This window comes from Delphinus delphis, chromosome 17 (genome assembly GCF_949987515.2).
Source record: "Delphinus delphis chromosome 17, mDelDel1.2, whole genome shotgun sequence".
In the NCBI taxonomy this organism is placed as follows: domain Eukaryota; kingdom Metazoa; phylum Chordata; class Mammalia; order Artiodactyla; family Delphinidae; genus Delphinus; species Delphinus delphis.
Window position 1 is genome coordinate 1,346,797 of NC_082699.1, and position 9,093 is coordinate 1,355,889.

The window sequence follows — 9,093 nt, forward strand, 5'->3', positions numbered from 1 at the left end:
CTGCACTGGAGGAAGATCACCCTGAGCCCCAGGAAGGCCCTGACTTGACACAACAATGTTGAAAATCAACATGGGTGACGCCCCAGGATTAAGTGTCGGACGGGAGGGGTGGGTGCCGTGCATGGAAGGTCCCCAGGACACAGAGCCCAGGGAGGCCTTCCCTGGAGGAGCCGGGGGGTGGGACCCCTCCCACAGGGAGTGGAAACCCAGCCACTGAAGGGCGGTACAGGGAACTTGAACGCACCGCTCAGCTGATGGCAGAGAACAAGTTTGGAAGCTGTGTACTGTGTGTTGTCTTCTGAGGGTGGGATTTTGCTGCTTTTTTTCCCTTTCTTTGTACTTGGAATAGAAATGTTGGCTACTTCCATCAGAAGTGAGTCAATGGATTCCAAAGTGAACTAAAAAATAATAATCTGGAAATTATAGGAAATGCTGTGCTCATCACCGTCATTTTCCCATGAGAACACGTGAATTGGTATGTTTTCAGGCGATTTCACCAGATACACCCACAATCAGCTCAGGCAGATGAACCGTTCAAACGAAGTATCAGCGTGACCGCTGGCACGTTAGGGTGAGGAGAGGCTCAGTTTTTGACTTGAAAAGGACGATTAAAGACGATTCATTATAACCCTTTGTTTTTAGGGGGATTATATTTTCTTAAGCTGTGTCAGCCTGGGGAGAAAAAGGGGTTTGAACAGAAGCACTTGAAGAGCGGTTCTCCTGCTTTGTCTCTCAAGCTATGTAGACAGGCTTCCTCTTGGAGAGCCCAGCTCCTGCCCGGAGTCCTGGGGCGCCTTCTTGTGCCTCCGTCTTGGTGGCCGTGTCCATGCCTCCAGTGTCCATTGAGGCCACTGACCACGCCTGCAGGTTGTGGAAGATATGGTGAAACTCCCTGGATGCCCCCGGCTCCCCTCCTGTCCGAGCCAGACGCGTCCCATTAGACGGCATCCAGCCTTCTCCAGTCCCAGTCCCGAACCTGGCCTCGTCTCCGCTGCGCAGACGACACAGCACTGGACGCAGCAGCCCCGGGCCTGGGGTTCCCCGCAGCCTCCCGTTTTCCATGCCCTTGACCCAGGCCGGAGAGGTGAGGGCGCGGGGGCTGCTCAGAGGACAAGCAGATGACACACGCAGTGCCCAGCGCCAGATGTCCTTTCCTCCAGCGCACTGCACCGGCGCCTGCAGGTTCGCATCCTTCAGTTCTCTGTTCCCTGGAGGCTTCTTGTCCTTGATGCAAACAGACACCTGGAGGCATCCCTCCCGCCAGCAGGCAACTCCTGGTGATTGAGTGCCAAGATGGACAGAGCCCAGGGCCCTGAATCCCGCCTGCCATCCCTCCTTCCTTCCTTCCCTCCTCCCTCTATCCCTCCCTATCTTTCCTTCCTTCCTTCCTTCTTTCTTTTTTTCTTCCTTCCTTCCTTTCTTTTTCTTTCTTTCCTTCTTTCTTTCCTTCCTTCCTTCTTTCTTTCTTTCTCTCTCTCTTTCTTTCTTTCTTTCTTCCTTCCTTCCTTCCTTCCTTTCTTTCTCTCTTTCTTTCCCTTCCTCCCTCTCTCCCTTCCTTCCTTCCTTCTTTCCTTCCTTCCTTCCTTCCTTCCTTCCTTCCTTCCTTCCTTCCTTCCTTCCCTCCTGGCTTCCTTCCTTCCTTCCCTCTTCCCTCCATCCCTCCCTATCTCTCTCCCCTTCTCCCTTTCTTTCTTTCTCTTTCTTTCTTCCTTCCTTTCCTTCCTTCCTTCTTTCATTCTTTCTCTTTCTTTCTTATGGATTTTATATCCTTATAAGAACCTGTGTATATATACATGCATATGTATTCTTTTTTTAAATAAGCACTTACTGAGTGCCTACCTTTAGCCAAGAACTGCACTAACTATATTTGTGAATCTTATTTAAATCTCCTAACAACTCTCTAGGATGGGTATATTTTACTACTTCACAGCTGATGACATTGAGAACTAGACTTCATACATATGGCCGCTGTTTTAAGTCTACTGGTTTGTATATTGCATGTTAGCAGAACGACCATTTATTGACCTCCAAGTATTTGGAAATCAGACAATAATAGCCCTCATGCAGACTGGGGTAACTGTGTTTGGTTAAGCGTGTAATAAAGGGTAATATGACCCAGCCTGAGTGCCCATTAAATGATGCAGTTTTTGAGTTCAAAAATGACTGCGGACTCTGAAGTTCAGTAGGTCTGGATCTGAATAGTGACTAGTGTACATACTAGCTGAGCGGCCTCGAGCTAGTTGTTTAATTCCCATTTACTCTTTGGTGAAATGGGAATATTGATGATTCTCTCTCAGAGTTGTTGTAAGGACTTGAGATGGTGCAGGTAAGGTGCTCACACAGTATTCAGCACATAGCAGTAATAACAAGGAAGGTCCTTTATTAAGTGGTTACCATGAGCTAGATATTGTGGAAGCCATTCAGCAGGTTTTATTTTGGTGAATCCTCTCCTAATCCCTTTAATCTCATCCTGATAAAGTCAGGATAAAACCCATTTTGCACATGGGTTGCCCAACAACCCATTGGTCCCGTAGGCAAGACTCGAATCCAGTTAGTCTGGCACGCCCTATGCTTCTCCTACCGTGATACCCGCTACGGAGCAGTCGAATGAACAACCACTGCTGTTGTTAGAGCTCACAGTGCAGCACGCTTAAAAATGACATCACTTTTTGTTATAAAAACATTTTTAAAAGGAACTACTCTGGCCGTTCAAAAATCCAGCAACAGCAGTTTTGTTTTAGAAACACGATCATTGACCTTTTGGTGCCGTGACTCTAGGGTGACCCTGGGTTCCTTTTGGTTTTGTTTTGTTCTGTTTTGAAGCATCTTCTGACAGGCTGTGGTAGAAGTAATTCTGGGGCTTCTTTTAAATAAGGTCCTGCCTCCACTCCTACCGCCTTGGGTTCTCAGGTTGGTGTTTTTCTTACTGCACAAGAGGGCAGTGGATCTGAGCCAAGGAAAGCTATGGAGACCTCTGTCATTTCCCAGCCAAATCTGAACAGTACAGTAGATCCTTGTTACGACATGACTCATCCATGGATTTGGATATATTGCTGGTCAAGCTAAGTCTTCCAAACATAACAACGATACCTGCCAACGTCTCAAATAATACGGTTAGTCTATGATTCAATTATTAGTCCTATTTACTGGGGCTGGAGGTGTGACAGCCCTGAATGCATTGTTGGAATAGAGTTTCTTACACTGTAGTAAATCAGGTGGAGGGGGTAAGGGAGGGATAAATTTAATTTCCCCTTTGCTCTAACTTTCAAGGATGGAATTTATACTTTCTACATGAAGAGGTGTGTGGGGCTTCAGAAAGCTTGATGGATATATTAGTTCCTTACTTATTCAACGACTATGGCTTAGATGGCCAACATGTGCAGGGCCAGGTGTGAACAGTGGGGAGCAGAGAGCAGAGCTGATGGATCCCTGATCTCATGGGGCTTACGGTTTAGAGGGGGAGGGGTATCTCTTGCCCCTCAAGCATGAACTACAGATGAGGGCAGTTGTGGTGGGTGAAGGATGCTACAAGATTATTTAGCAGGAAATCAGATCTTCTTGGGAGTCGAGATACTTCTCTGCTGAGGTGATGTTTGAACTGAGTTCAGAGGGTTGAGGGGTGCCAGCTAAGTGAGACAGGGAAGGGGAGGAGGACATTCTGGAAGGACTAATAAGTGGCAGGGAGCAGACTGAACATCCAAAAACCAAAAGAGGCCCCTGTGTTGGAGGAAGGGACAGAAGAAAAAGCTGCAGATGAGGCCGAGTCTAGGGCCATTGTCCTGAAAGGATCATCTATATTCTGAGATAAATGGTACGGCATTGGAGGAAAATTTGTGTGTAAATATGTATGTTGACATTTCGATAAACTATAAAATGGTCTTATGTTTAGAAATAAGCCACATTTCCAGCAGGCTAGCTTGATTAAAAATAAAAAGTAAAAGCCACCACCCCGACTTCTCTCTTCCACCTGCGCTTGTTTTTCTGTGTTGTTGGACATTCTGTCTGTGAGAGATGTCTTCCCAGCATCACTCATTGAAGAGGCTGTTCTTACCCCATTGTACATTCTTCGTTTCTCTTTCATAAATTAATTGACCATATATGCATGTGTTTATTTCTGGACTCTTTACTCTGTTCCATTGTTATATATGTCTGTTTTTTTATGCCAATACCATGTTGTTTTGATTACTATATATCTAGAATATAGTTTGAAATCAAGGAGTGTGATACTGCAAGCTTTGTTCTTCTTTCTCAGGATTGCTTTAGCTATTCAGTGTCTTTTGTGGTTCCATACAAATTTTACAATTGTTTTTTCTCTTCCTGTGAAGAAAGCCATTGGAATTTTGATATTAATTGCACTGAATCTATAGATTGCTTTGGATAATATGGGCATTTTAACAGTATTAATTCTCCTAATCCATGGACATGGAATGTCTTTCAATTTCTTTCATCAGTGTCTTATAGTTCTCATTGTACAGCTCTTTTACCTTGTTAGTTAAACTTATTCCCAGATATTTTATTCTTTTCAATGCAATTCATCTACTCTAGTTTGAATGGCATTCATGCTGTGCATGTAATTCTATGTTGACAGGTTTTTTTCTCTCTATTTTTTAGTAACTTACAGTTGTCTTTTTCGTTTGTTTGTTTACTAGTCAGATAGAAATAAACACCTGTGGTGTTGTTTATATTTTTAATACATCAAGCTAAACATACTCTTAACTAACAGTGAATATATTATTGATACAATGAACCAGTTCAGTTCAGTTAAAGGGTAAAGAAATGACAAGGCTGGTGGAAGGAAAACTCAGACGACTTGATACTTTGAAGTCTTTTAAGATTTAAGAACAGGTCTAGGGAGTCAAATGGGTAAGAAGTTGAAGGGATGGGGGTTATAATCAGAGGGGGGAAACTTGGGTTAGTGATTGTGGAGAGGGGTCTCCATGCCATAGTGTCCTCTCCGTGGGGTGGGGTGTGAGCACAGTGAGGAACTGGGGGGGTGGGCAGACTCCCTGTGCAGCAGGAGGTGATGGGATTATTTGAGGATTTTGAGATTTTGGTTCTCTTGCTATTTATTATTTTGTACAAAGAATGACAGTAGCATCTACCAGGCAGACATTTGGATAGATTTGAGTTTTCTACCATGCTGTAGTTTTCTCTTTCTTTTGGCAAGTCTGTTGTTTCACTAATCAATTTGTTTTTAATCTGCCTTACCATCATGAAGTCCTCAAGGGAGTAAAGGAATCACTGCCAACACCACTACTTTTTTCCTCTTTTTCTTGAGAAATATTTTTGGAAGGAGATACCTAGAAGGGAGGTTGTAGGTATTTTCCATCTTTCCATAGATGCATGTAGCTTTTGCTTTTTTAAAAAAACAGTTTTATTGAGGTATATATTTTACATCTCATAAAATTCAGCCATTCAAGGACTTTTAATAATCTTGCTGAGTGCTGCAGCCTCCGCCAGAAATCAGGCTTGCTTACAGCGTTTCCACACTCCCAGTAAGGGCTCTCGTGCTCCTGCCCACACCCACGGCTCCAGGCAACCCCCAATCTGCTTTCTGTCTCTAAGTTTTCCTTTCATGGGCATTTTGTAGACAGGGAACCACACCATATGCTGACTCTCGTATTTGCTTCTGTCACTTCACATAACTGTCTCCGAGGTTCATCAGTCTCGTAGCATGTGTCAGTACTTCATTCCTTTTTATTGCCAGAAAATATTTCACTGTAAGGATACAACAAATGATTTAGCCATTCATCAATATGCTAACGGGGAACAGCTTAGAGCACTGTTTTGGGAACACTCTTTTCTAATATGGGCATTTAAAGCTAGATTCGAAAGCTAAGCCCTGTTTCAGTGTTTATCATAAATGCTGGTATGTTGTATTTTCATTCAGATCTGCGTTGTCAGTTCGTTCACCTGTGTGTGGTGTGTGCTGTTTAGCAATCTATTGTTTGATTTCCAAATATTTGTGCTTTCCCTAAATTACCTTCGCTTTTTGATTTCTAATTTAACTCCATTGTGGTCAGAGAATATACTTTGTGTGATTTCAGTCCTTTTACCTTTATTAGGACTTGGTTTATGGCCGAGTCTAGGGTCTGTCTACTCTGCGACTCTTCCACGTGCACTTGAAAACAATCTGTTCTAAGGTGTCTGCTCCTTCAAGCTGGTGTTCCTCTGCTATAGCTTTGCCAACTGTTAATTTTGCTGTGTGTGGGACAGAGTGTCCTGTTCCTTTGTGCGTCTTAAAATGTCTTGGTGAAAACTGGACGTTTAGATATGTCAACTGAAAAAAAAAGCATAACCTAAAAGTTGAGAAATACGTTTTATTCAGTGGGCTTTCTGAGGACTATAGCCCGGCAGGCAGCCTCTCGCTAGCTCTGAGCGTCGGCTCGAAGAGGTCAGGGAGGAACCAGACATCTCAGGTTTTCTGTGCACGGGAAGAGAAAATCTGCTGTGATTTTAAAATCTGCTTTTAAAATCTGCTGTTTCCCTGCTTCCTGGAGCCTTGTCTTCCACTTTCTCAACGGAGCCACAGTTACTTATGATCTTATTTCCCTGAGACATTTTGTCCACATAAGAAGATTTATTTGGTGCCAACGTTTTCATCGGTCATTTTACTCTAAACACCTCACTCCGTCCTGATACTTAACAGCTCATGCGGCATCTATGCATTGACATAGTTTTGTATGATGTTCACAGCCTGGGTTCGTCAGCAGATTCCGAGAACATTTCTGGTGGGAGTGCTGCCGAGGGGGTTTGCAGCCGTCCAATGGCAGCAAATCAGGAGATATAACACCCGTTTGTCTCATTAGTGATACTGAGTTTGATCACTTGATAATCATGTCACCATTTTAAAAACACCTTTCTCACTTGGTGGGCATCTGTAGGGGGCTCTCTGTGCAGAGGGCAGGGAAAGGAAAACGTCTTCCCTCTGCTCTCCTGGGTTCAATGACTGGGGCCTGCAAATCAAACTGATATAAGACAGATTAGCAATAGAGTTAATAGTTTTAATCGTTTTAATTACGTGTGTGCACCAAGAGTGAGCGGCTGGAGCTTGGGGCCTTTTGTGGCATCTGAGGCTGCACGATGGAGGGGCATTTTGGACTCTGGTCGGGGAAGGGAGGTCAGTTACCGGATGGGGTCAGGAACTGTGTGACAAACAAGAATTTTTTAGTAAGGTTTGTTATGCAGATTTGAGCGTGTGCTTTCCATGAATATCCCTTAAAAAAGGAAACTTAGGCTCTGTTTTCAGAGCTTCTCCTGCATCTGCTGTTTCTCAAAATAATCAGCTTAAAATAATCCTTATGCCAAAGAGGCATATTTTGGGGGACATATTCTGGTCCCCTTCAAGGGGGGCCATTCTTGATTAAAGGAAAGCAGAAGTATCCACCCATATGTGAGCGTGTGACTTCACATGTACAACCTTCATGGCTGATGGGTGGTGAGCTGGTGGGTGTGCGCCATTCTGGCTGCAGCGACAGCTCCCAGCTGGCCAGCCTGGGGCTTTGTGACAGGGCAGGGGCTCACGAGAGGAGACTTAGGTGCACAAGCACTTTCCAAGGCTCTGCCTGGGTGTAGTTTGCTACGGTCTCATACAACATGATATATCTAATCAAGTCAACACTAATATTAAATATGAATGGAGTAAATAATCCAATCCAAAGACAGACATTGCCAGAAAGGATAAGAAAATATTTAACCGTGCTCTCTAGAGAAGACGCCCTCAGATTCAAATGTGTGTAGAGGTTGGAATCTAAAAGATGGGAAAAAATACAGGATGCAAACAGCACCCATAAGAAAACTGGAGTGGCTACACAACCATCAGACAACATAGGCTTTAAAACAAAGACAGATGTTACTGGATATAAAGACGGAAGTTTTATTATAGAAGTGGTCCATCCATGCAGAAGTTATAGGAATTATAAATATATATGTACCTACCAACAGAGCCTTTACAGAAGAAGTGAAAGCACTTGACAAAATCCAACACCTTCTTATGATGAAGACATGCCACAAGCTAGACATGGATGGGATTTTCCTCAACACGATAAAGGAAATCTATTAAAAACCCCACAGCGAACATACTTAGGATGAGAGAATGGCTGTTTTTCCCGTAAGATCAGGAGCAATACAAGGGTGTCCACTCTCCTCACTTCCGCCCAACGTTGTATGGAGGTTCTGGCCGGGAAATTAGGCGAGAACAAGGCATCAGGATTAGAGAGGAAGAATTAAAACTGTCTCTACTTTGAGATGACATGATTTTGCTCCTAAAAAAATCCTAAGGAGTCCACCACAAAATAATTACAGCTAGTAAACATGTTTGGCAAGCGTGCAGGACACAAGATCAATATACAAATATCGGTTGTCAATATACAAATAGTCTGTCTGTGAACCATGTGAAAATGAAGTTAACTTCATATTAGCATCAAAATGAATAAAATACTTGAGAATAAATAAACAAACAAACAAAAGACCTACAAAACGTTTACTCTGAAAATTACAAAACATTTTTGAAAAACAGAAAATCCCTCAATAAATGGACAGGTATTTTACTGTGAAACCATGAAAAGAAATATCTATTTGCGTGATATGTCTAAGCAAATGTCTGAGGACAGAAGATACACTTCCTAGGGCTGGAGGGCTTGAGGGTCGGGGATGACTGGTAACGAGAAGAGGTGGTTGGGGACAGTGCTGTAAAGTGGACCATGGCTGCACAACCTGTGAATACGCTAAAAATCATTAAACAGGACACTCTGCATGGGTGAATTGTGTGACATAGGAATGACATCTCCCTAAAGCTACTATGCATTTTTTCTATATTATAAAAAAAGGTCACTCTAAACTAAAAATTTTTAGTAAGGAAATGTTACGTATAAATAAAAAAACTATTGAATATTTATATATAGGGTTATAAACTCATGCTGGGAACATGCTTATTTTATTTAAAATGGTCTTGAAAATTTGAAAAGTACAGGAAACTTAAAATACGTATGATGAACATAACTTGTAATTTCTCTCTTCTCTCGTGCTCTGCACTTTCCAGAATAAACTAGGAACCAGGATCAGGGATGCTATTCTGTCTCAGGGTGTCCATGT